The 26,357-nt window shown below is 47.6% G+C and overlaps 1 protein-coding gene across 4 annotated transcripts in view; it reads left to right on the top strand.

The window, feature by feature from the left end:
* Positions 1-4,375: 4,375 nt before the first annotated feature.
* The window catches only part of ERG (ETS transcription factor ERG), a 346,902-nt gene continuing 324,920 nt past the window's right edge, over positions 4,376-26,357 (top strand). For 2 of the 4 annotated variants that reach the window (XM_075542292.1, XM_075542289.1), the window contains exon 1: positions 4,379-4,711. The gene's annotated coding sequence lies outside the window, so the exon portion shown is untranslated. Of the gene's footprint in view, positions 4,712-5,609; positions 5,822-26,357 lie in introns of those variants that run through there. The other 2 variants (XM_075542291.1, XM_075542290.1) reach the window with 2 other exon arrangements.

Below are 26,357 nucleotides of genomic sequence, written 5' to 3' on the forward strand. Positions count from 1 at the left end.
AGGTAAAGCAATTAAATCTCCATATTGAAGGATGTAAACCTTTTAAGGCCCGTCTCAAAATATCAAAAGAAAAGAAGGCTTATATTTAACAGGTGTGACAACCCAACGCAAGACATTTCATTGAAAAAGAGCTTGACATTATCCAGTAACAAATACTAAAATTAATACAAAACATCTTTCAGGATAAAAGGGATTTTTAAAAGAATTAGGTCGACCACAAAACTTTATATAGAAAGATCATTTCATATGTGAAATACTTAAAATACTAATTCTCATGGAATGTATAATGTGGTGTTTTTAATAAGAACTACCCTTTTAAATGATATGCCATTAACTTCATTAGAATGGCCATGGTATTTGTGCTGCAATTGGGACAGCCATGAACGAGTGTCCATTAATTGTTTTCTGCTGGCCTCCCTGATTAACTCAATTGCTTTAACTAATTGAAACCGATTTCCTCCTAGTTGACCTCTGGGGAGCATGCCATTGTAATAGATGGGGACCGGATTGCTGTTTTTAAGTGCCTTTCCAGTTGAATCCAATGCAGCCGTTCTCAACCTGTGGGTCGCGACCCCTTTGAGGGTCTAACGACCTGTTCACAGGGGTCAACCGATTCATCACAGTAGCAACATTACAGTTATGAAGTAACAAAGAAAATAATTTTAGGGTTGGGGTCTCCACAGCATGAGGAACTGTATTAAAGGGTCGCGGCATAGGGAAGGTTGAGCACCACTGAGCTAATGCATAGCAACTCTGTATGTAACAGACTGGAACCCTACCCAATCCTACATCATCCCACACACCTTTCTGTGGTTGAGTCCAATGTTGCAGCCCAAATACTCGTTTCCCGCTGACCCTCTACTCAGCCCCATGTCCTTTTCCAAAGCCTTGTCCCTCTTGAGAACATGTCCAAGGGACATGAGATGAAGTCTTACTATCTTATCTTCTATGGAGCATTCTGAGTGTACTTCTTCTAAGACAAATTTGTTCACGTCTCTGTGTATTCGATTTTCTCCGCCAACCCCATAGTTCAAGTGTGTCGATTCATGTTTGGTTTTCCTTATTGCTCTTTTGCATGCAGCGGCTGCAGTTGAAAATACCATGGCTTGGGTCGAGTGCTCATCAATCCTTCAAGAGTCATCTTTGCTTCCGAACCTTTTAAAGAGGTCTTTTACAGCAAATTTGCCCAGTGCAGTGCAGCATTTGATTTCTCAACTGCGGTTTCCATGAAGGTTGATTGTGGATCCAAGTAAAAGAAACGGACCCCTTCACAAGAGCCCTGGCTGTGCAGCCGACTGAGCGTTGGGCTGCTTCCTGGAAGATTGGTGGTTGGAACTCACCAGCTGTTCTGTGGGAAAAATATGAGGCAGTCTGCTTATGTAAAAAAGCAGGGCCTTTGAAACTGTAGGGAGCAGTTCTATTTTTGTTCTATAGTCACTACGAGCGGGAAATGAGTCAACCAGAGTGGGCTTGGTTTTTGACAACCTCATTCATCGTGAGGTTGCTTATGAATCCAGTTGTGCAGATTTTTGCTTTGTTTAAACCATACTTAAGGCTAGTTTTTGATGTTCATCACTAAGTACGTTGAGGTCTCTACCACTTCAGCAAGCACAGTTGCGCTGTTTGCGTGCCCCAGGTTGTTAATGGGTCTTTCTCTAACCCGGACGCTGCATTCTTTTGCACACAGCCTGGGCGTCTCCGAGGGCTTGCTCAGGACACAGATTAGATAAGTCTGGTGAAAGGATACCACCCCGATCCTACCTTCCTTAATTTCCCACCGGGCAGTTTCCGAATACCAGGAAGATGTTTTGTCTGTGCCGCACTGGCCGTCAAAGCAAAGGACGGATAGCACTGTCAAGAATGGGAATTCCAGAAGACACACAAAGCAAGAGGCAGTTGTTTGAGCAGAATAGGGAGATACTGTACGGGGATTAGATTAGACTACAGAAAGAGCTGATGCGACCCATTGGAGAAGTGATGTTCTAAAATCTATGTAAAACCTTGGGATCCTGTGTCCTAAGATTCTTCCAAGTTAATGACTTCCAAGTTAATGAGGAAATGTCATGGGGGCCACATCTGACTTCTCCTGGCTTCAGTCTGCAAAAAGAGAATCCGTCTCCACACCAGCCCAAAGCTGATAGCTACAAAGCAGAGGTCAGGCATGCCTTGATTGTCCATCTTTCTTTTACCTTACTCTGATGCCATTCATTCTTCACATGGCGCTCCTCTTCGCTGTTGGTCTTGATAATCCATTGTAACGGCCACACAGAACTCACAGACAATGCACAGGTTTATTAGGGAAGATAGTAGGTTACCACAAGTCAGGATCAGTAATCATTAAGGGCGGTATTTAGTCTACAGCAGGGCATCTTCTCAGTCAGCCACCAAACCTCTCTGTTCTTCAGCTTCTGTCACTGGGTCCCCTGGATGGGACTCAGTCCCCATGGCCCAGCAAGTTTGCCTTCTACTTGGCCTCACAGTCTCTTGGTCTTGGGTTTCAGCATCTGCTGCCTCTGCCACTTCACACGGGGATCTGGCACATGCTCCACGAGTGAAGTCCTGGGATTCTTCCTCGCTGCTTCCGAGATGGTTCTCTTACACACAGATGAATCACAAAACTGACCATCCCCTCCATTAGTGGTTGACACATTCTATTTGCATGGCCCCATCCAAGCGTTTGATGGGAGATATGGAGACATGAACAAAAGTGCCATATGAAGAGATTTGACTTCACCTTAATGGGCCAAAGCTCTGCCGGTGGACCCCATATGCACTGTTCACCTTCTAAAGAAATGGTGTGTATCTCATTCAGAGGGAATGGGGAAGTGGGAGGGGAACAGTGAAGGTAAACTACAAATGGCATTGTTTCAAATGCTGTGTTTTTTCTGAACTCAGTATCTCAACCGTGGTCATTTGGATTGTTGAAACCGTGTTCTACTGTTAAAAATTAAGGTCTTTGCTCATAAAATAGGCTCTTTTGACCATTAACAACCTAATATTATCTCCAGCACTGTTCTATGTTACACTATTCAGGACTAGTGCAGTTCTTCAAGGAGCTTTGCTAACAGTGCAATATTAACAAGCAAAGCCATTGTCCAGTGGATACTTGTCCATCTTATGGGACAGGCAGAGAGTCTATCAAACTACTCCCCTCAATGCTAAATATCTGCTAGGGTGAATTTAAGGAACCCTGGTAGTAGAGTGGGTTATACATCGGGTTGCTAACCACAAGGTCAGCAGTTTGAAACCACCAACTGCTCAATGGGAGAAAGAGGCAGCTTTCTACTCCCAGAAAAATAAAGTCTCAGAAACCCAGAGAGCAGTTTTGTCCCTCCCTACGGGATCCCTATGAGTCAGAATTGGCTCCAGGGAGGTAAATCTGTGAGTTTTGAAGATTTCAAAAGTACAACGAAATATCTCGGACCTGGGCTATGTGGAGACCAGAAAGAAAGGGACCCAAGTATGCGCTTGATAGAGACACAGCTGACTCTTCTGAGGACCACGGGAACAGTAATATTTCGATATCTGGGTTAATAGTGAACACTTACAATACCTGTGGAGAATGGTGTCAATCAGTTTTGCGAATGATGCTTCTAGCACAGATAGCCTACCTAGACTAAGCTACATTAATAAATACAAACCTTTTCATATGCATTCTTTGTGGCTATAATCCTGGTGAGAAAATGATGCACACCGGCTAGAAACCTGTTCAGGTCTCAACATTTAATTTTGTATCAGGGATCCTCTCTCAGACGGACACCTGTGAAAGGTGGGCTTGTACTGGAGCTACCGTGTAAGATGCCCGTTAGTTCACAAAATTTCCAAGGAATGCATCTGCAGTTTCTGGGGGAAGCTCTCCATCTGAAAGGGAAACACACCCCCCCCTCTGAGTGTGCAGCGGGGCGCGTCTCACGTGAATGGGGCCGCTTTGGCATTGCTGGGGTTAAAGCGCCTCTCAGAATCTATAGGTCCTTGAGAAAGCGCTTTCTAAACTCAGCCGCTTAGACCCATTTTATTTTTTCCCTGCAAACAGGAAATGGAGCCCTGAAGGCATTTTCTTTTTTTTTGAAACTGGAAAGTGTGTGGGGAGGGTGAGGGGAGGGGCATCTGCTCGCTGCCCACATACAGCCCTGATTCTGACCCAGACTTGGGGGTCTCTGTGTGTTTTTTCTTCCCCCTCTCTCTTTTTTCTTATTATTTTGGCAGACTTTTTGGAATGTCTGGGAGCTAAGGGCTTTGCTTCATGGAGGAGAATTCTGAAGCAAGAAAAAGAGAAAGTTATAGACTAAACCACAGAAATGTAAACACGTCTGCAGCTAAAATAACTCCACTTTCATTGAAAACACTCCTTCTTCACAATTAGACTTCTGTGTGCTACGGTCAATAAAACTGCATGTTAATAGCGACCAATTAATAGATTATGTTGCTCGGCCTTAAAAGTTGAGGGAGTTTTAATTATTATTTTTCAAATTAAAGGAGTACTTATCCCCTCCCTTCCCTTGGGGTGGGGGTACTTAGCTTTCTTTCTGGCTGTGTGCTGACATTCTTGGCTGTTAGAGTTCGCAAAGGGAGGGACATGGGTAGTGTTCACTTGGTCGGAATGGAGACAGCGTGCGACAGGGCAGCTCCGGGACCAGTTCTCAGCGATTGCGAGGGGACGTTCCGGAGGGCTCCCGCGGGACTCGAGTGAAGGAAGACCGGCAGCTCTCAGGTAAGGACAACTTCGACTTTGGAAGGCAGTGGCCAACTAGAACACCTGGAGGGGCTGACTTCGGGAGGGCGCCCGAGGCTGATGGGTGGCTGGGACTTTTGGCCCCACCTTCCAGAGGCGGTTTCTAGAAGCAGTTTCCTCACCGGGGTTGCCACCACCGCGCCCCACCGTCCGCCCGGCCGTGTCCCTGAGATCCTCGCCGACCGTGTTCCGCTCCTCTTTCGGGAAGCGACTCTGGGTGAAGCTTGTGGCTCCGCGACTCTTCGTAGTCTTCAGTATTCCGAGGGTGACCACGCTTGGATTCTGACTTACATCAAGGCGAGTTGCTGGTCCTTTGAAACTTCGGTGGCAGGAACCGGCTTAATGTTTTACTAGTGGAAAAAAATGTGATAACGGTTTTCACTGAGGCTGGAAAAATGAATCCCTTTTCACTAAAATCGGCACTAAGTTACCAGTGGCAAATACCTCTGAAGTTCCTCCACCCAGCCCCTCTTCTCCTTTCCTTCCTCCGCTCCCTTCTTAGAGGTGCATCGTGAGTCCAGGCTCTTCCCGTCCCTCCGACCGGCTGTCTTCGGAGCCTCTGGTCCAGCTCCTCCTCCTCCTCCTCCTCCTCCTGCTCCGAGCCGCCCGCTCCGTCCGAATGACCCAGCAGGGCGCTCAGTGTCCGAACCTATCCTCGCTGCCCGCGCTCCCGGGCCCCAGAGCACGCGCACTCGCGGACACACGCATTTAGACCGGCGCGCACTCACCCGCGCGTCCTCACGTCCGAGCCGGCCCACCCGCGCGCACCCTCTCACTCCCACACGCGCGCACCGTCTCACACGGGCGCGCACCTGGACGCGCGTGCACACGCGCGCGCCCCGCCCCCGGCGGGCACCCCCGGAGCGCGAGCAGAGCGTCGGGGCGGCAGCCCTGCACCGCGATTGGCGAGAGCCGGAGCCTCCCCGCGTCCGGCGCCCACACCATGGGCTGAGCCGCCCGGCGAAGTGAGTCAGTGCGGCCCGGTCGGCGCGCAGGGGCAGGCGCGCGCGGGCACACGCGGGCCCAGACACGCGCGGCTACACGTGCGCGACACGCCCTCCCCCGACGGCGGCGCTGGCCCCTCGCTCGGTAAGTCCGGCGGCGCCCGGCGCGCGCTGCCCGGCTCCCTGCCCGCGCCGCGCCGCGTCCGTCTCCGGGGCCCATGGCGGCGACGGGTGGTGCCCGGAGCGCACACGCCGGGCGGCCCTGCCCGTCGGCGCCGGGACAGGTGGGGCTCGTGGCGCCCCGAGGGACGGCTCGAGCCGGTGCCCGGCTCCCCCCAGGCGCTCGCTCTTTCCGCCCGGTCCTCGCCTCCGGCCAGGGGTGGAGAGGGCTCGGGCTTTCCAAGTTAGTGAGGGCAGGCGCGCCAACCGCGGGACTTCATCTGGGCACCAGAGGCTATTTGTTCTTGTCTGGACTGAAATGAGGGGTGAGTGAAAGCCCACGCTTGGCCCAAAGTAGACAGTCGGTTTGAGGCTTGGCTGCCACTGCCTGGTCTTTAGGTGCGTGGATTGGATCCGACGGCGCCCACTCCTAAACCCCACGCGGCGGGGACCCGCTCTCAGTGCCCTCTCTGCCCTGTCCCGGGCTGTCTGTCTGTCTGCCTTTTCGTCTTCTGAAACTGTAGTTTGAAGTTGCTAGTTTTATGTGCTTCGAGTATCCCACCTCAATGGGCAAAGTCATGTTGTTAAATGCAGCTTGTTCTGTTCATCAGCCAGCCTCCCTGGTTTCCGTCCGAAATCCATCACTCGTCTGTCGCTGTTGTGTGTTTTACAGAAGGCTCCGCAATACAGACTTCAATGCTATCATTAATAGCATGCTCAATTACCTAATTAAATGGACAGACCATGTTAAGGCAGGTGTGGAATTAAGACATCTCGTTGTTGATTTCAAGACGATCTCCTCGATCCTTCAAAAGAACATCGTCTTAAGTGCCACATGTTTACACCCACGCATTTGCGTTTCTTTCTGAAGCTTCTGTAGTTTAGAAAACTCTTCAGTCCTGTGAGCGCATTTTACTCTTCCTTAGGTGACAGATAGAGGTTACCAACAGGACTAGTTTTCAGTGTCTTAGGTTCCCCTCCAGTAGTTTATTTCTTTATTTTAAAAATCGTTCTACTGGGAGCTCTTACAGATATTATAACAACCCATAACTCCAGTAGACCAAGCATAATTGTACAATAACTGCCACCATCATTTAAAACATTTCCTTTCTTTGATCTCCTATCTGTGGTATCAGCGCCCATTTAACCTCTCCCTCCTCCACCCTGCCCCACCAGGAACGCTTATTCTTATATTAGAAATAATTCTTCTTCTTCTTCTTCATTTTAATAGTTTAGACCCAACTCAGCTCTGAGGATCACAAGGGAACTGTCACATTCTTGGAGTTAACCCTTTCTCAGCTGGTGTCAGCTGTGCCATTTCCCAACCCAGCCTGGTGTTCTGACACGTTATTAGTAGGAGGTTCAGGAAATAAGTTGTTTCAAAGCACAACCAGATACATTCATTCCCTACGTGTCAAATTATTAGTTCATCATTGAAATTACAGTTCTAGCAGAAATAGCCTGTGCTAGGAGCCGTGAAGTAGTGATACCTCAAGGTCAGCGGTTTGAAACCACTACTGAATCTGGGGCGAAAGAGGGGGCATTCTTTTCCCAGAATGAATTGTAGTCTTAGAAACTCACAGGGGCAGTTCTACCCAGTGACTCTGTGGAGTGAGTTTTGGAGATGCAAATTTGTGATGAATATGTAAAGTTTTTATTCTTCTCAAAAAAAGCCTTCAGAGTGCTGAGACTCTCAAATGCTCTTTGCTGTTTGCTAATCCTAACTTCCATCTGTGCCAATGGCTTCCTGGAAATTACACTAAACTTGCACACGGATAACTATATCTTCTGAGAAGCCTGATCGTCTGCAACATTTTTTGGCATCTTTTCTATTGTCTTTATTATTCATTTTATTTTTAAAACTTTGAGGCAGAATTGTGAGGCATGATTTCACACGTAACTAGCATTTCACGATGAGCTCTTAGTGATTGAAACTGATAGGCCAACCTTTAGCTAATGTTTTGGAAATGAACATTTACCATTCAGTGGCTTATGTAACGGCCTGCACAAACCCATGCTTGTAAACATAACCGTGCTCCACGTTCAATATTTCATTTCTTGGTATTAAAGGAAAACCCTGTTTCTTATCTCCTAAATGAGAAATTTGTGGTAAGGATTGAGATCTTACTGGCTTATCAAATGTATGAGTAAGATTATAGCTTCTATAATCTAGATGTAAGGTAGGTATGCAGATCTGTGTCTACATTGCTCTGCGTATATATGGATCTCTAATAGCGTTATGTAGAGATCTATAATTTAAGATTATAGCGTCTGTGAAAGTCGAAAACTTTATTTAAAACTTTTATCCTATTCTGAAAGTCTACATATTGTGTGTAGATTAAATCTATTATATGCCATTTTACTAAATTGGGGATTGCAGACTTTACATACTCCCCCCCACCAAATTAATATTAGCTCTGATTTTTTTCCCCTTGCGAGCTAAGCTTGAATTAAAAAAAATTTAACACAAGGGGCAGATTTATTTCTTCCCAAGACAGAGAGGCTGATGTTTGGAAAAATCTTTCCCAATTCCCCAGTGAAAAATGAGAGCAAGTCGGTCTCTGCCATATGATACGGCGCAGTGGGGAGACATTGTCATGTCGAATAAACGTCAGTGCTGTCTGTTATTTCATAGCACCCCACTCGGGTGGTGTTTGGAGATACCTACCCCATTTGTAACGAGATGGAGGGAGCCTGGGAAGCAAGAGGAGGGTCAAGCTAGCTTACAGAAGAACAAGTCATTTAGGAACAAAAGCCCCAGTTTTGTGATGTTTGCTGCGTATCCGTTCCCAGTTTTAAGTTGAGGGTTGGTCTCTCTAAATATAGGTCTCTTTTGGTCTCCTTGCTTCATCGCACATTGCTCCTAAGGCAGCTCCAGCTAGTAAGGAGGATGCTTGTTTATTTTCTATCTCTAAACGTGTAAGTATCCTGGGTTTCCCTCGCTTTTAAAACATAGCGTATGTGGACGATCTACACCTTGAATTTGGAAGTCTTGGAAACTTTAGGGTTAGCATTTGTAAAGAAGAAAAAAGTCAACCCAACAGAGGTGTCCAAATATTTGGACACCGTTTCAGTTTGTTCTATGTATCTCCTACAGTGGTGGGTCCTAGACAGTGCGCCGCCGGAGTGTTTTGGCAGCCATGGGAAGTCATGACACTAACTTGTGATGGGTTCAAACCCAGCCTCCCTCTGAGCCAGGGACTTCTCTTGCTTGATGGCTTTCTTGTGGAGATTTCCTCGCCCAAGTAGCTACCTGGCTCTTTGGCAGTCCGTTTGTTAGCTTATGTGATGTATTGTCAGTGTACAGCTCTGGTGAGTATTGATTGAGGGCAGCTGGTTGGCAAACAACAGGGGTTTGCTGTGGCTGGTGGAGAACCATTGACTGGCAGCTCTTCTGAGAAGACTCTGAAATGTCATTTGAACCAAGTTTTCGAAATAGCCAGGGGAGGAATTGCTCCTTTAAGTTTTCATGCCCACTCCCAGCCCTTTGGCCTGAAAAAAAGAGGGAGGAGATAGTGTTATACATTTGTAGCTTTGCTCGGCTTGTGTAGGTAGTGAAGGCGGCTGACCTAAAATTGCTTTGCTAAATTTAAGTGTAAGTAAAATGGAGAAAACACCAAGAAATTAAAGGGTACGTCTAAAAACGGAGCACCGGATCTAACGTTTAGCTTTAAACTAACTTTTAAGTTCTTCTGTGTACAGAGCGGCATGTCATAACCTGGGAGACCCTGACTGTGTACAAGAAATAGTAATTTGACAATGAAAGTGAGGGGTTTGGTAACCTGGTCTCACATTGTGCCTACTCAGAGCTGCATGCAAGGGAAGTTAGGTGACTTCGTCCCGTTCTAAAATGATTTTGGACGAAACTGGAATAACTTTAAAGCGTCGAAACTCGCTGTTGGAACCAAATGGCCCTGGTTTTATTGTGACCCTCGAGAACTAGATGGGAGATCCAATCTAGGACCAGCCATCAGGGCATCCAAAGGTTTCCAAAACCTACTCCTCTAGCCTAGCGGCTCCTTTAAGAAATGAGTGCTCCAGTTTTGAGATTCTAGTGGCATTTTCATACTGCTGGTGCCTCAGAGGAGGTTCCTTAGGGACACGTCTATCGTAATGCGAACCAGATTTTAATGGGGGGGGGGGAGTACTCCGCCAGGTAACCCTCAGGACGATTCCCTTTCCCCCCTCTCCTCACATAGGAAAGTTTATTTTCCCTTGATTTAAGAGTATGGCAGAGGTTCTCAGATCTTTATTTAAAAGCCAAGCAGTTTGTTTGCACCTCCGTTTTGAGTGCCCCAGAGCAAGGAACAAAGCCTTGCTTATGGATGTCTTATCGTTGTTGTCATATTTCCATTAAGCGACTCTCCATCCCTGCCAGAAAGGCCCATGTACCTTGTGACCGAGTGGACGTGGTGTGCTCTGGATCCCGAGGGCTCACGAAGACATTGAAAGTTGCCAATCAAGAGTTCGGAGGACCCATTGGAGCGTGCCCGCGTCTCTGAATTCTGGGGTGGGTGGGTGTGGGGCCCCTCTGAGAAGCATCACCTGCTTCTCAGGAACCCTACGGCACTATCCTACACTGCACAGTAGAAATAGACTAGCAGGGTTGTGCCCTGGGTTAAGCACGGAAAGGCTGAAGGTTCAAGGTGCTTAGGAAGTAAGTTCCAGCAATTCGCTGCTCAAGATCACGGCCAGGAAAACGCAGCAGAGCACAGTTCTTCTCTGACACGCATCAGAATGGGCTCAACCTCCATGGGCCTGGTTGGTTTTTTTAGTGCCACTTTCCATCCGGAGTAAGAACATCAGGCTTTGTATTCTCTGGAGCAACCACAGAAAAAGGCAGGCGATTGTGCTAGGGCAGTAACTACCTAGTGCCTTAGTAGATGACATTGATTGAAGTTGGCAATTGGAAAAGCGCGTTGCTTCGTAGTTTGCAGATGTGGCTTCCTGGAACACAGGCAGCCCTTGATGGCGGCCCACTGACATGTGACAGCCCCCGCTGTGTTCCTCCCTGGTCCCGTCACTGGGCTTCACATCTGCAGGGGCTGCCGCCAGCGTGGGCACACAGGCTTCACGTCCCTGACGTTCCTTCTTGGAAACACAGTCAGCATCAGCTCTGAACTTGCCCTCTCTCCAGAAGCAGCCGCCACTTTGGAATGCCCGCTCTTTCATCCACAGGACTTCTACGGGCTGGGCCTCTGCAGGCGCCCCAGCTGCTCCCCCCGCAGGCGGGCGGCTGGGTGGAAGGTGAGAGTGGAGGGCCAGGGAGGAGTGCGCTCCGGCAGCTTGGAACCTTGCGAGCTGGAGGTTTCTTTGTGCTTTACATTAGCTAGTTCTGTCATTTGGACACGCAGAATTCAGGGACATACGTTACTGTTCACTCTTACACAACCATCACAATGCCACACATTTCCAAAATTTCCCTTCACTCTTAACAGAAATTCAATGTCCTTTCAGCAATAACCTTATCCCCGCTCCCTCCTGGCCCTAGTAACGGATGCACTTTGTTCTCTTTGCTTCTGCCTGTGTCCATGTAGTCAGTTGTGATGCATGACTTGTTACAGAGTAGAGCTGCTCTGTGGGGTTTTCCTGTCGGCAGTCTTCACAGATGCAGACCACCACACCATTCTTCCACAGCACCTGCTGGATGGATTCACACTGCCAGCCTTTAGAGTCTCAGCCTCAGGCAAACCATTTGCACTATCCTGGGACCTCAGCCAACAACGGCCAGTGGCTGGAAGCATGGCCATAAATGTCTCTAGAGAAGGAGGATCACATTTAGATGGGTTTTATTGCTGTGTGGGAGTAGAGACATTAGGGCTTCTTCTTGGAGCAGGATGGAGCCTAAGGGCTTGTGACAGTGGCATTCCCTAGTGTCTCTTCTAGGCTGCCTGTTACAGATATTGCATGGGACCAAACTTCTAAACTCACTGCCATCCAGGCATTCTGACTCAGAATGGCCCTCTAGGACACAGTCAAACTGCCTCTGTGGGTTTCTGAGACTGTAACTTTTTGAGATTAGAGGGTCTCATCCTTCTGCAGAGGGACTGGTAGTTTTGAACTGCGGACCTTGTAGTTAGCAGACCAATGAATAACCACTACACCAACAGGGTGCTGATTTCATGTGACAGCGCACACAGTTTATCCTTTTGTGTTTCTGACTTATCTGACTTAATGGACAGTTTTCAAGGTTCCTCTATGTCATCCTATGTATCAGAAGTTTTATTTCTTTTTTTGGGTGAAGAATATTCCCCTGTATAGATAGACCACATTTCATTTATCTGGTCAGTTGCTGATGGACTTTTGGATGCTTTCTACCCTTTGACCGTTCTAAGCGGTGGTGCTCTGTCTTGGTGTTTAATGGGAGCATTCTTCTCCAAGACAGTTAAATTCCAAGGTCCAACCTGCCCTTGGTTGATCTCAGTCCCTTTGGCGTTGGTGGTGTTAGCTCCCGTCCAATCTATTCTGACTCACAGCGACCCTGTGCGCAACAGAACAACACACCGCCCGGCCCTGGACCATGCTCACAAGTGCCTTATGCTTGAGCCCCTGGCTACTTAGGCAGTAAACAAGTTGGTTGGGCAGAGCTGGGAGCCAGCCTTGTGTTGGAGCTTTACTTGGGGGCTGAAAAGTGGGTCCCAAGTTCCTGTGAGCTAATTTAAGGATTAGAGGCTGGGATATAGGCTGTTGGTAAGCTAGGGCTTTGGCCGTGCTTATTTTGTTGCCCCTCAGAAAACTCCTGAAAACGATGAGCACATACCTGTGTCATCACAGTGACAGTGCTGCTTGGCATGAAACAATCTTGAAACCAGCGAGAATGACTGGAGAGTGTTTTCTCTTAAAGGCTTTCTTAATAGTTATCCATATTTAGATTTAACTCCAGCACACGTGTTTTGCACCCCCAGCTGTTTGTCATTCCGCGCCAGATCTCTTTGCAACAAATCGTTCTCTTTTTCAGGAGCCACGGGGGCAATTCAGTTACATGAGTTATAGTTCTCATATTGCTTAGCCATTTCAAGGGCTCATTTCCAGATTTCCCCATCATCCTTCACAGAAGCTCATTGAGCAGCCCCTTTCTTCTCTGCTCCCTCTGCCCACCCACCTTTGGTGACCACTGATAAACGTGGATCTTTGTACATTTGCTTATTCTAGGTATTTCTCATAAGTGGGAGCAAGCACTATCCTGTGACTGAAAATGCAGGATGTTTCCATGGTCGATTCATGGGTTCTGTGTATTTGGACTTAGCTTCTCTTTCCGGCTGCCACTGTGTGGAGCACTGTGTTGGTCCGTTTACCTGTTGATAGGCATTGAGGCTGTCCACATTTTAGCACCTGTGAATCGGCTGCCACAGGCCTTGATGGACATTTTACATCTCTGCTTCTCATTCTATTGGGGTTATGCCTACGTTCTTCTGGGAGTGGAAGTGCTGAGCCATTCGGTAAGTCAGAGGAGCTCTGGTGGTGCTGTAGGTAAGTGTTGGGCTGCTAACCACGAGGTTGGCATTTCAAACACACCATGTGCTCCCCAGGAGAATGAGGAGGCTGCCTGATCCCAGAAGGGTTTACAGAGCCGTGGGAACTCCATGTAGGGTCACTCCAGGTTTGGGTGGGCTCGATGGCAGTGGGTTTGGTTGGATGATGGAAACTGTTTAACTCTTTGAGGAGCTTCCCTGCTGTTTTCCGAGGGGTTGGACCATTTTATATTCCCACCAGCAGTGGATCTAGGATCCAATTTTTTCGCATCCTTAAACATGATTAATTTTTATGGAGCTAAGCGTGTCCCACACATGGTACGGAAGGCCAAGGAGGGAAATCCAGGTGAATTTCCTAGTAGTAAAAATGATGACAATTTCCCCCCCTTTAATATACAGAAAATACGCTGAAAGTCTAGCTGTCCTTCTGGCTCTGTTTCTTCTAAGACAGATTGGTTAGTTAGCTTGGCAGTCTCTAGTAAGTTTAGTGTTCTTCACTAATGCCAGTTAAATGCTTTACATCTTCTTCTGTCTTCTGCTGGAAGAGAACATTTTGGGACCCCCAGACAAACAGTTCTTTTAAAGGTCTTGGCATAGTAGATGCATGAATTTATGCTGAATGCAAATAATAATTGAAATACATGTTGGTGAAATGAAATGTCATGAGACACACACCGCACAGTGTAAAACCTTTTAATTAATTGTATCAGAAGGTTGAGATTATTTTTGTTAGGAAATGAGCTCAAATATTTAGAGAAGACATCAACTCAACTGCCCACTTAGGAATGTCGTAAAAAGATTTCTTACGTTGCCTGGATTCCCATTAAAATTATATCCGACCTCATAACGCTGATGTGAGCCTGCTGCCAGATTTACAAATCCTGGTCTATAATTGTACGGAATTTAGACTTGTCTTGTGCAAGGCTTGCTCTTTTTCTTGTGTACGATACAGCCGCCGGATGACAGAATAAGCAAAAGTGGAGGCAAATTTTGCTTCCTCAGTCTCAAAAAGTACTTTCTCGTCTACTTGACCCTGGCAGTGAAATTGACTTGCCTAGAGTTTTAAAATAGAAATAATGACAAGGGTGATGAAATCGGGAGGGGGGGGGCGGCTACTTCGAGTCTTTTTGAGAGAGGTTAGGGCAGCACAATACCAGTCATTTACCCCCAATTTGGAAACCGCGCCAAACCCATTAAATATTAACTAGTAGCAATTGCTACTTGAGGTATCAAAGTAAAAGGTTTTATCAGTCAAAATGATACTAGTCATGGAGGTAGCTGACAACTGTATCACATAGCAAAACCTCACGGAGTGTTGCACTTTCCTAAGATTTGTGAATATAGATGATCAAATTCAATGCTCCACAAGAGCGATTCCTTATAAGTACTCCAGTCCCTGACCCCCAAACCTGAAGTACATGCCTCAAACCAGCCTATAGAGTGTGTGCAGCCCAGTGCCTTTGCTGTCAAGTCCCCCCGACTCACAGGAAGTCGCAGGCAGAGGAGAACGCTCCACCGGGTTTTGAGACTGTCAAGTTTCACAGAAGCCGATGCCCCATCTTTCTCCCATGGAGCAGCTGGTGGGTTCGAACTGCTTATCTGTTTGCTTTCAGGTGAGCATGTGTTTTAACCACGGCCCATCAGGGCTCCTTGAAGTACATGCAACCCACAGGACTTCCTGGGAGCTGGGGAAGGCGGTGCATCTGTGTGCCTAGGAAGATCACGTTGGTAATACGCAGTTAGTCTTCATAAAACACTTTATTTTGATGAGAATTAAGCATGAAATCACATCACATTTTCGTTATAAATCTTTTTAACAACGTGGGAACACTTACCTTGCTTAAATGTACTGGTCACTAGTCAAGTGAGAGCATTTTCCTGAAAGAGATGAGGATACAGACCAAGTGGATGGATGATGGAAGGATGAATGGATGGACTGATGGATGGATGGATGCATGCCTGCTTGGTACTCTATCACCCTTGGAGACAATCTTGAATCCCTCCTTGCTGCCATTATGTCAGTCACCTCACTGAGGGTCGCTCTTGCCCTCATCGACTCTCCACTTCATCCAACATGATGCCCTTCATCAGTCATTAGCCCTTCTGGAGGAGGGGTTCCAAGCAAGCAAGCTGGATCATAGTCCATTGTGATCTGGAGATTTCCACTGGCTGATTTTTGCAGCTAGGTCCCCAGGCTTTTCTGCCTCATCTGCTGTAATCTGGACATTCTGCTGGAATCGCCCCCCGTAGGTGGGCCCTGCTCATATTTGGGATTCAGTGGGGTAGCTGTCAGCATCGCAGCAGTACACAGCCACCTGGGTACAGCAGATGGGGGGTGGAGGGACTAAGTAAGACTCTAAGGGGCCCTTGAACGCAATGGCTCAGTGCTTGACTGCTTATCCGAAAGCTGGTGGTTTGAATCTGTCAGCTGAGAAAGGTATGGCAGTCTGCCTTCTGTAAAGATTACAGCCGTGGCCATCTTTGGGGCCAGTTCCTCCTTATCCTACATGTTCGCTATGCGCCAGAATCCACTTGATAGCAACAGGTTTGGGTTTAGGAGAAGACCCTGGGTGAGTCTAGAAATGAGAAATACAACAAAGTTCATGGGGAAAGCCCAAACATTCTATTATTGTGCTTGCCTGTCCCCTGGCTTCAACAGTTAGTGCCCCTTTCTCTTTTCAGCTTATGCTACTGACCTAGAGAACCCAGCAGCAGCCCTTTTCCCGGCCCACAGCCGGGCATCTCCCATGCAAGGATACTCTGAACGAGTGCATTGTTCCTAGGGTAAATATGTACAGGTGGGAATTAGTGCCAGACACGTGCTATTGTCAGTCGCCTCCTGTGCATGTGAAAGTTGGACATCGAACAAGGAAGACCGACGAAGATTCGAGCCACTTGGATGATGGTGCTGGCAAACAAAATGGAAAGTGCCATGGACTGCCAGAACCCCCAGACCCCCAAATCTGCCTAGGAAGAAGTACAACCAGAACACTCCTTAGAGGCAAAGAGAGGGCGAACTTTTGTCTCACATACTTTGAACTCGTCAGGAGAGACCAGACCCTGCAGAAGGACAACATGCTTGGTCAAGTGGAGGGGCAGTGACCAAGAGGAAGGCCCTCAAGGAGCTGGACTGACACCGTGGCTGCAACAATGGGCTCGAGCACAGGAACAATTGTGTTGGATGGCGCAGGACTGGGCCAGCGTGTTTCATTCTGTTTTACACAGGGTTGCTACGATTCCGAACCCTACTCGGTGGCACCTAACAACACGCGGAATATTGAGAAAGCAGGAGTGTTGGGCAGTCAGATGCGATGGGGGATGTGAAGGCTCAGGGATCAGCTGGAGAAGTCCGTGCTTTAGATCACAGGGAAGTGATGCAAGGAAGAGAGGATAGAGGTGCACACTGGAGAAGCACTCTCTCAGCTCAGGCTACACGTGTGATTCCAGCGTTGTATATTTTATTCTATACATAACACATGATTTGAAATATAAGATTCTAAAACAAGAATCTCCATAGGAAAGAAAGCAAGACAATACTAAAGACTAGGGTGACTCTATATATATTATAATATATAAAATGTATGATACTCACCCTATATTCTGTGCAAGATGCCATTAGAGGAGCCGTGGGGAGGATAGGGCCATGTCTTTTGAAAGGTGGAGTGTAGGAATGCACAACAAGAGGAGTGCATGCTGTACCATCTGCTTGAACGGGCCAGCATGGTGGTGAGCTGGGGCCGCAGACTGAATGGGAATGGAGGCGACCCCACCTAGAGGCATCCATGTCTTTGTCAGTGAATGAATGTAATGTGTGGGTGCCCATGACTGAGACATAAAACTCTGGGCTTACTGTAGGGGTCGCTCTTGGGAAACCTCGTCATCCAACATTTTCTTGGGAGAGGTTTCTTTCTGTCCTAGCATTAGGACTAATGGTCTGAGCTTTTCCTTGGGGTTTTTCTTAAGGGGTCCTGCACTGCTTCTCCCACTTGAGTTTATGTTCTGACCACCTCGTTTGTCCTATGTGTTTTGCATATACTTCTGAATTAAAATCATGTCTTGTTGTGTATCCATCCATCCATCCATCCATCCATCTAACCATCCATCCATCCAACCATCCATCCATCCATCCATCCATCCATCCATCCATCCATCCATCCATCCATCCATCTAACCATCCATCCATCCATCCATCTAACCATCCATCCATCCAACCATCCATCCATCCATCCATCCATCCATCCATCCATCCTTCTAACCATCCGTCCATCCATCCATCCATCCGTCTGTCCATCCATCCATCCATCCATCCATCCATCCATCCATCCATCCATCCATCCATCCATCTAACCATCCATCCATCTAACCATCCATCCATTTAACCATCCATCCATCCATCCATCCATCCATCCATCCATCCATCCATCCATCCATCCATCCATCCATCCAACCATCCATCTAACCATCCATCCATCTAACCATCCATCCATCCATCCATCCGTCCGTCCGTCCGTCCATCCATCCATCCATCCATCCATCCATCCATCCGTCCATCTAACCATCCATCCATCTAACCATCCATCCATCTAACCATCCATCCATCTAACCATCCATCCATCCATCCATCCATCCATCCATCCATCCATCCATCCAACCATCCATCTAACCATCCATCCATCTAACCATCCATCCATCTAACCATCCATCCATCCATCCGTCCGTCCGTCCGTCCATCCATCCATCCATCCATCCATCTAACCATCCATCCATCTAACCATCCATCCATCTAACCATCCATCCATCCATCCATCCATCCATCCATCCATCCATCCATCCATCCATCCATCCATCCAACCATCCATCTAACCATCCATCCATCTAACCATCCATCCATCCATCCGTCCGTCCGTCCGTCCGTCCATCCGTCCGTCCGTCCGTCCGTCCGTCCATCCATCCATCCATCCATCCATCCATCCATCCGTCCATCCATCCGTCCATCTAACCATCCGTCCATCTAACCATCCATCCATCCATCCATCCATCCATCCATCCATCCATCCATCCATCCATCCATCCAACCATCCATCCATCTAACCATCCATCCATCTAACCATCCATCCATCCATCCATCCATCCATCCAACCATCCATCCAACCATCCATCCATCTAACCATCCATCCATCCTTCCATCCACCCACCTCCTTCTCCAGTTATTTTGTCACTCTTAGAAGAGATCTAGTGGCGTGCTCCTGACAAGAGAGGAAACTGCTGTTCAGCTCACTTCCTTCAGGGAAGACCAGTCACTAGACGATGGGACATCGTGTTTGGTAAAGTGAAAATGGAGGTTAAAGAAACTGAAGGAAATCCTCTCAGTTGTATTGACACAATACCTCCACCTGTGGGCTCAAGCCTTGAAGACAGTCCAGGATGGTCACCCACACTTAAGAGCCAACTTGAAGGCCACCAGCAACAACATGGCAGATGTTGGGTTTAGCGCGGCTGGGATGGCCTGGGAACAATGGCAGGCAGTAGCGGGGAGTAACTCAGACTGCCCTGGGCCTCCTGGGACTGGAAGGGTGCAGACCAGATCCTGATTTCAATAATGTGAGTGTGAAGTGATGAAGAGGGAGGTAATCAAGGAACCTGGGGAGTGGGAAGGACGAAACTTGGTACTACAGAGGATGGCAACTGGCCTGGCCTTTCCCAGCCACCACGGCTGTGGGGGATGTGGCCACAGGTCACCCTTGCCCCCCTCCCCCTAATGTTAGCAGTATTATTGACATAGCATTTACGTATAATACAATCCAGTGATTTAAACTTACTAAAAAAGTGTTGTGCAATCATTACCACCACAATCAATTTTGGAACATTTTCTTCCTCCTTGTACTCATTAATAGCTCCCCATTCCCCCACCCCACCCCCAGCCTCCCTGCCATAACCCTAAGAAACTGTTCATCCAGTTACTACTGCTCAGCTTCAACTGTCCTGCGTTTCATATAAAGAAAAATATGCAACAAACAGAAAACAGCGTAATCCAAAAAGAACAAAATAAAACAAAAATCTCAATAGAAGAGAAAGCAATAAAACAAAGAAGAGAAAGCAATAAAATATTAAAAACTTTAAAATGGACAAATTTAAAATGTATCAAAAGGGGAACAAAAGGATTTAAGGTTTAACTTGACTACACCTGCATTAATTCACTTTCCAATACACGCTATCTGTTAGCAGACTATTATTCACACCCCAGGTCAGTAGTCACAATGTATTTACTAGTCTTAATCCATATGGGGATGTTGCAAATGGATTTTGGATTTTCACTGTCACCCATAGCCTTCTGCAAACCAGGTGCTCTGAAGTTAAATGCTAATACTGTTCCCTCCACCAGTCCCTGATTTTATTATGTACAGTCTTTGGATCACACAGGCTGTGTGCTCCTTCCATGTGAACTTAGCTGATACCTCATTTAGATGGCTGCTTGTTTTAAGACAAGCCTTAAGATCCCAGACACGATTCATTCTGATAGCTGGGCACCATCTTATTTCTTCACTCTTTCCTGTGGTATCCATGTCCTCAGTGATCTCTTCATGAGGGTAAGTATCGATTGAGTAGGGCCATCTCATAAGAACCAATTGTTATGATTAGGGCTATGATTAAGTGTGCGCTTAAAACCCACTTATAGATCTATGGTTTATATATCTCCCTGGTCCATATTAGAGACATAATTATCATTTTATTGGGGAACATTATAAACCACCCCATGATTGTTTAAAACCAGCAAAGTAAGCCCCAAGGCCCAGAGTTACACAAATAGTAGAAGTCAGAGGATACAGAAGGGAAACTCAAGGTGTGTATGTAGACTGACACAGAGCGGTCTTGGCCAGAGTGGAGTCACTGTGGAAGTGAACGAGGTGATGTGCTCAGTATCATGGCAAGAGCTTCAAATTATAGGAGGGATATAATATAATTTCCTGTTGATTCACTTTAGGCTTTTAAAGGGCAAAATAAAGCATCCACAGCCAAATAAAGCATCCACACAGAAAGTGTGTCTGTCTGGTAGCCAATATTGCTGCATTTATTGCACGTGGTTAGTTTGTTGAGGATAATAGTATTTATCAGGTTAAAAGAAGCGCATTCTTGGATGACTTGCACCTTTGCGAAAGGAAGGCTGCCAGTCAATTGGCTGGCTGCAGAAATAGCTTGGAAAAGCAAACTGTCATCTAGTCTGATAATGACACAGGCCTTTCCTGTTGATGTCATGCTGCAGCTCGGGAAAGTGCAACGCCAACCCACATTGCTCACGTGCTGCTTGCTTTGTTCATCAGTGCACTACACCGAATTCACAAAGGGGCTTCGCATTGAGCTGCTAACCGCAAGAGCCATAGTCCCAACCCGTCAGGTGTGCCGTGGGAGCAAGATCAGGTTGTTTGCTCCGGGAGGATTCGAAGTCTCAGAAACCCAAAGGGGGAAGTTCTAGTCTGCCCTGTAGGACCCCAGGAGTCGGAATTGACGGGATGGCAGTGAGTGTGGCGTTGTCACAGGTAATTCACGCTACAGCCATGGGCTCCCACACACCAGTGGTTGTGAAGGCGGCACAGGACATGCCACATTTTGCTGTGTTCTGTGGTCCTTGGGTCTACTGTGGGCTTGACCTGACTCAAAGATACCTTACAACAGCACGACACATGTCATAGGTCTCTGGCCAGTTTAACCCTTGCCCTTTGTGTTTGCTTTATGTTAACAATTTAATTTTATTTCGCCAAAAAGTTACTCCCCTTGCCTGTTTTCCTGAATAACAGGAGTGCTTGTGGTCCCAGTGTCTGCGTGGCCAGTGGGTTCCTCCCCCAAGCTTCCTTGTGGATAAAGTGTGTTTCCATTATCACGGGGGAAGAAGAAGGGGATTTCAGGCACTGAGTGCTAGTCATTCTTGTTGTTTTAAAGAGGGAGGAGCTTTACTTACTGTGAAAATCCTAAAGCATGCACGGCTTTCGCTCAACTCTAATCGCTGTGTTGAATTGTACGCATTTAACTCAGTGCAGCAATTGGTAACCCGACCCAGTGGGAGCAGGAAGAGCGTGGTTTATTATTCCAGCAAGAAGCCGGCCACCATGGCTATATGTTGTAGTTCATGCTGATATGGAGTGCTGGGGTCCTAGAGCAGCGGTTCTCAACCTGTGGGTCACGACCCCTTTGGGGGGTCAAAGGGCCCTTTCACAGGGGTCGCCCGATTCATAACAGCAGCAAAATGACAGTGATGAAGTAGCATTGAAAATAATTTGATGGTTGGGGGGGGGTCATCACAACATGAGGGTCGCGGCATGAGGAAGGTTGAGAACCGCTGCTCTAGAGTGCTTCACAGGAGGTGGGGTTCAACTTTCCTGGGGTGGAGGTGGGGGAGTTGCTATAACCAAATACCACCAACTGGTGACTTTAAAGAAGAGAACTTTATGGCCAACGGGAAGGTGGGTGAGGGGAGACGCCGGGCAGTGTAAGATAAGAAAAAATAATTATTTATAAACTATTGAGGGACCATGGGGAAGGGGGAGCAGGGAGGGAGAGGGAGGGGAAAAAAAAGGAAACCGAGCTGATTCCAGGAACCCAAGTAGAAGGCGAATTTTGAGAATGACGAAGACAACGAATGTATAAGGGTGCTTTGCTCCATTGATGTATGTATGGATTGTGATAAGAGTTGTATGAGCCCCAATAAAAAGATTTATTAATTAAAAAAAGAAGAGAACTTTATTCGCTGATAGATGTGGAAGCTGGAAACCTAAGCTCAGGGTATAATAGGGCCGTGTCTCTGTCTCTTTCCGGACCTGCCTTCCAGCAGCCCCAAGCATCTCTTGACATCCTTTGGTTTCAGGTGTATCTTTGCATGGCATCTTCTCCCTTAGGTCTTTCCAGTCCTCCTCTAATGAGATGTGGTAGAATTTATGCGTCCAAATTTGGTTGTTGGCAAAGAATACTGAAAGAAGCACAGACCACCAGAAGAGTAAACAAACATGTCTTGGAAGAAGTACAACCAGAATGCTCCTTAGAAGTGAGGATGGCCTCCACTAAATAAGACAGGCTGGATGAACTATCTGGAGGAAAAACAATGGGACCAACAGTTCTGGGGGGACTTGGGATAGGGGGAGGTGGGGGGAGGGTAAAGAAGTGGTGTTAACTAACCCAGGGACAAGGGAACAATATAGGATCCAAATTGGTGGTGAGGGGGGAGTGGCAGGCCTGGTAGGGAATGATCAAGGGTAAAGTTATGTAAAGAAGAGGTATAGCTGTAACCCAGGTGGGGACGGAGCATGATAGTGGGGCAGGAGTAAAGTCAAGGGAAATAGAGGAAAGAGCTAGGAGGCACAGGGCATTTATAGAGGTCTAGACAAAGACGTACATGCATATATATATATATATATGTATATATATATATATGGATGGGGAAATAGATCTATGTGTCTATATTTATAGGTTTAGTATTAAGGTGGCGGAAGGACCTTGGGCCTCTACTCAAGCACTCCCTCAATGCATGAATACTTCTATTAAATTGGCATTCTATTACGCTCACCCTCCTGACACAACTGTTGAAGCCAAAGCAGGTGAACAAGTAAATGTGGTGAAGAAAGCTGATGGTGCCCGGCTATCAAAAGAGATAGCCTCTGGGGTCTTAAAGGCTTGAAGATAAACAAGCGGCCATCTAGCTCAGAAGCGACAAAGCCCACATGGAAGAACACACCAGCCTGTGTGATCACGTGGTTTCGAAGGGATCAGTTATCAGGCATCAAAGAACAAAAAATCATATCATTGGCTGCACACCTCCATGATACCATTGCCGAGGACAAATGGGTGCATCAGCAAATGTGGCGAAGAAAGCTGGTGGTGCCTGGCTATCAAAAGAGAAAGTGTCTGGGGTCTTAAAGGCTGGAAGGTGAACAAGCGGCCATCTAGCTCAGAAGCAACAAAGCCCACATGGAAGAAGCACACCAGCCTGTGTGATCATGAGGTGTCAAAGGGATCAAGTATAAGGCATCATCAACAAAAAAAAAACTTAACCATAGTGAATGAAGGGGGAAGTGCAGAGTGGATACCCAAAGCCCATTTGTTGGCCATTGGAGATCCCCTCACAGAGGGGTCTAGGGAAGGAGATGAGTCAGTCAGGGTGCAATGTAGCACTGATGAAGAATACAGCTTTCCCTCAGTTCCTAAATGCTTCCTTCCCCGCCCACCCCACCCCCCAGCTACCTTGACCCGAATTCTACCTTGCAAGTCTGGATAGAGCAGAGGTTGCACACTGGTGCATATAGGAGCTGGAGGCACAGGGAATCCAGGGTGGATGATACCTTCAGGACCAGGGGTGTGAGGGGCGATACTGGGAGGGTAGAGGGTGAGTGGGTTAGAAAGGGGGGACCAATTACAAGGATCTACATGTGACCTCCTCCCTGAGGAACGGACAACAGAAAACAGGGTGAAGGGAGACACCAGATAGGGCAAGATATGACAAAATAATAATTTATAAATTATCAAGGGCTCATGAGGAAGGGGGGAGCGGGGAGGGAGGGGAAAAAAGAGGACCTGATGCAAAGGGCTTAAGTGGAGAGCAAATGCTTTGAAAATGATGAGGGCAAAGAATGTACAGATGTGCTTTATACAATTGATGTATATATATGTATAGATTGTGATAAGAGTTATATAAGTCCCTAATAAAATGTTTAAAAAAAATAAAAAGAAGTGAGGATGGCAAGATGTGTTGTTAGGAGAAATCAGTCCCTGGAGAAGGACATCTAGCTGGTGGAGTAGAGGGGCATCGGAAAAGGGAGACCTACCTCGAGATGGATTGACACAGTGCCTGGCATAACGGGCGCAAACAGAATGATACTACTAGGGACGGTACAGGACCTGCCAGTACCGTGTTCCCTTGTACGTTGCGGCACGATGAGTTGCAACAGGTTTGCCAGCACCTAATAATAACAGCAACACACTCCAGCATGGCTCCCAGTTCACCGAACTGATAAATATCCTCAGAGAAAGATCTTGTTTCCAACAGGGTCACATTCACAAGTGCTAGAGGGGGACACAGTTCGATCCATAGGCTAGGATTATCTACCAGTGAACCTGAAGTGGGAGAATCCATTGACTCCTGGCGACCCCATGTGGGTCAGAGTTGTACAGGCTTTTTAATGGCTGATTTTTTTAGAAGGACAAAGTCTGAAGCTTTTCTTCTAAGGCAGTGGCTCTGAACCTTCCTAATGCCATGACCCTTTCATACAGTTCCTCATGTTGTGGTGACCCCCAACCATAAAATTATCTTCATTGCTACTTCACAATTGCCATTTTGCTACTGTGATGAATCGGGCGTCCCCTTGTGAAAGGGTCATGCGACCCCCAAAGGGGTCATGACCCACAGGTTGAGAACTGCTGTTGTAAGGTATCTGTGGGTGGATTTGAACCGAATCCCCCCCCCCCTTTCTAATTATCAGCCTGGTGTGGTAATAATGTACACCACCTAGCGACAAACAATAAAAACCAAGGGTGCTGTTGATCTCATCTCCCCTGCGTTCAAACAGAGGCAACGAGTTGAATGTCACAAGTGAGCCTGGTTTCTTCCAAGGTGGCACAGGGACCACCAGGAAAAGCGTTGTCGAGGTAACTGGAATTCCATCCCACTCGGCGCCGGACACGGGGCCATTCCACCCAACGTCCCGTGGTGGGAGCACACGTTTAATTTAAAGTCTAAATTATATTTGAGAACGCTGAAGCACACTAAGCCTTCTTGAATAATCCACTGGGGGTTATGTTGAGAGAACGTGTGTAAATATGAGAATGTGCGAAGTGCTCTAAACAGAACGAGCACGGGCTGTGTTGATGGTAGCCACATGTGCGTACAGTCTCCCTGGCAACCGGGCCCTTCAGAAAGGCTCCTGAGGGAAGGGTTATGGGTCCAGCTGCTTCTGTGTCCGGCCTTACGCACCACCACCCTCCAGGAAGACTTGAGACACATCGATAAATAGGGTTTGCAGCCTGTGGGCTCCGCTGTCAGCTGTGGAGCAAGGAGGCACAGGGGACTTGCTGGGGGCTGCCTCCCTGCCCCAGATGACCTCCCCACCAGCTTCTGAGCTTGGGGGTTTGTGGGTGTGAAATGGCCAAAACGTGCTCTTGGAAACAGTTGCATTGAGTTAAATTTGGATGAATAAAGAGCTGTTGGGTTTATTTTCCCCTCTGTGGGCTGAGCAGCTTTCATACGCAACAGAGAAGGGTGGGGAGCGCAGTGGCATTATGAGTGACACCCAGCAGAGTCACCTCATAAAGCGGCCCCTGGCCTGGCTAAGCATTTCCCTCTTCATCCCCACCTCTAATTTACGGAGCTCTCTCCCCGAAGTCTCCTTCGCAGCCCCCTGTTGGGGCCTTCCCCTCCCTGCTTCGTTCCTTCATAGCTGGGACTCGCGGTTTTCAAGTGTCGGAGGAGATGATGTGCCGCCGCAGTGCAAAAAGCACAGCACCCCAAAGAAATAAGCCAGCGAGTCTAATGAAACCAGGCTGCAGGTCTGCAGCAATTTTGGAATATCCTGCCTCTGCTTTGGGCCCTCCGTCTGGTTTTCATGGAAATTTGTGTCTGGGAATGAAGGGGAATCAAGTGGATTTGCTGGAGGCAGGTGCCTGAGCTCTGCAGCCTCGCATCAGAAGCCAGGCCCAGGGCCCCCTCTGAGGAAGTGAGGGCCACGGAGCCAGCGAAGATGCCGCGAGAACCCCGCAAACTTTACAAGGCAGGAGGGATTTTCGCAGACTTCGTTTGAAAGTAAATCACAAGCCTATGCTCATCTAGGATTTTTAGGATACAGACCATACCCCACTTCGTGTCCATACTCCATAAATTACTGAGGTCTTTGCAAAGTTGCCTTTTACATGTTCTGCGAGGCAGGGACACACAACTCCAGGAACTTCAAATGAAACCAGGCCCTCCCTATCTTTCTCCTGTGAGAATACTGTCTGCAGGTCACAGCACTTGGCCCTAGCTCCAAGGTGCTGTTTGAAGTCCTGGCTCTCTTGCCAGGGATGGGGGTGGGGGGA

Source organism: Tenrec ecaudatus, chromosome 2, assembly GCF_050624435.1.
Source record: "Tenrec ecaudatus isolate mTenEca1 chromosome 2, mTenEca1.hap1, whole genome shotgun sequence".
NCBI classification, from domain to species: domain Eukaryota; kingdom Metazoa; phylum Chordata; class Mammalia; order Afrosoricida; family Tenrecidae; genus Tenrec; species Tenrec ecaudatus.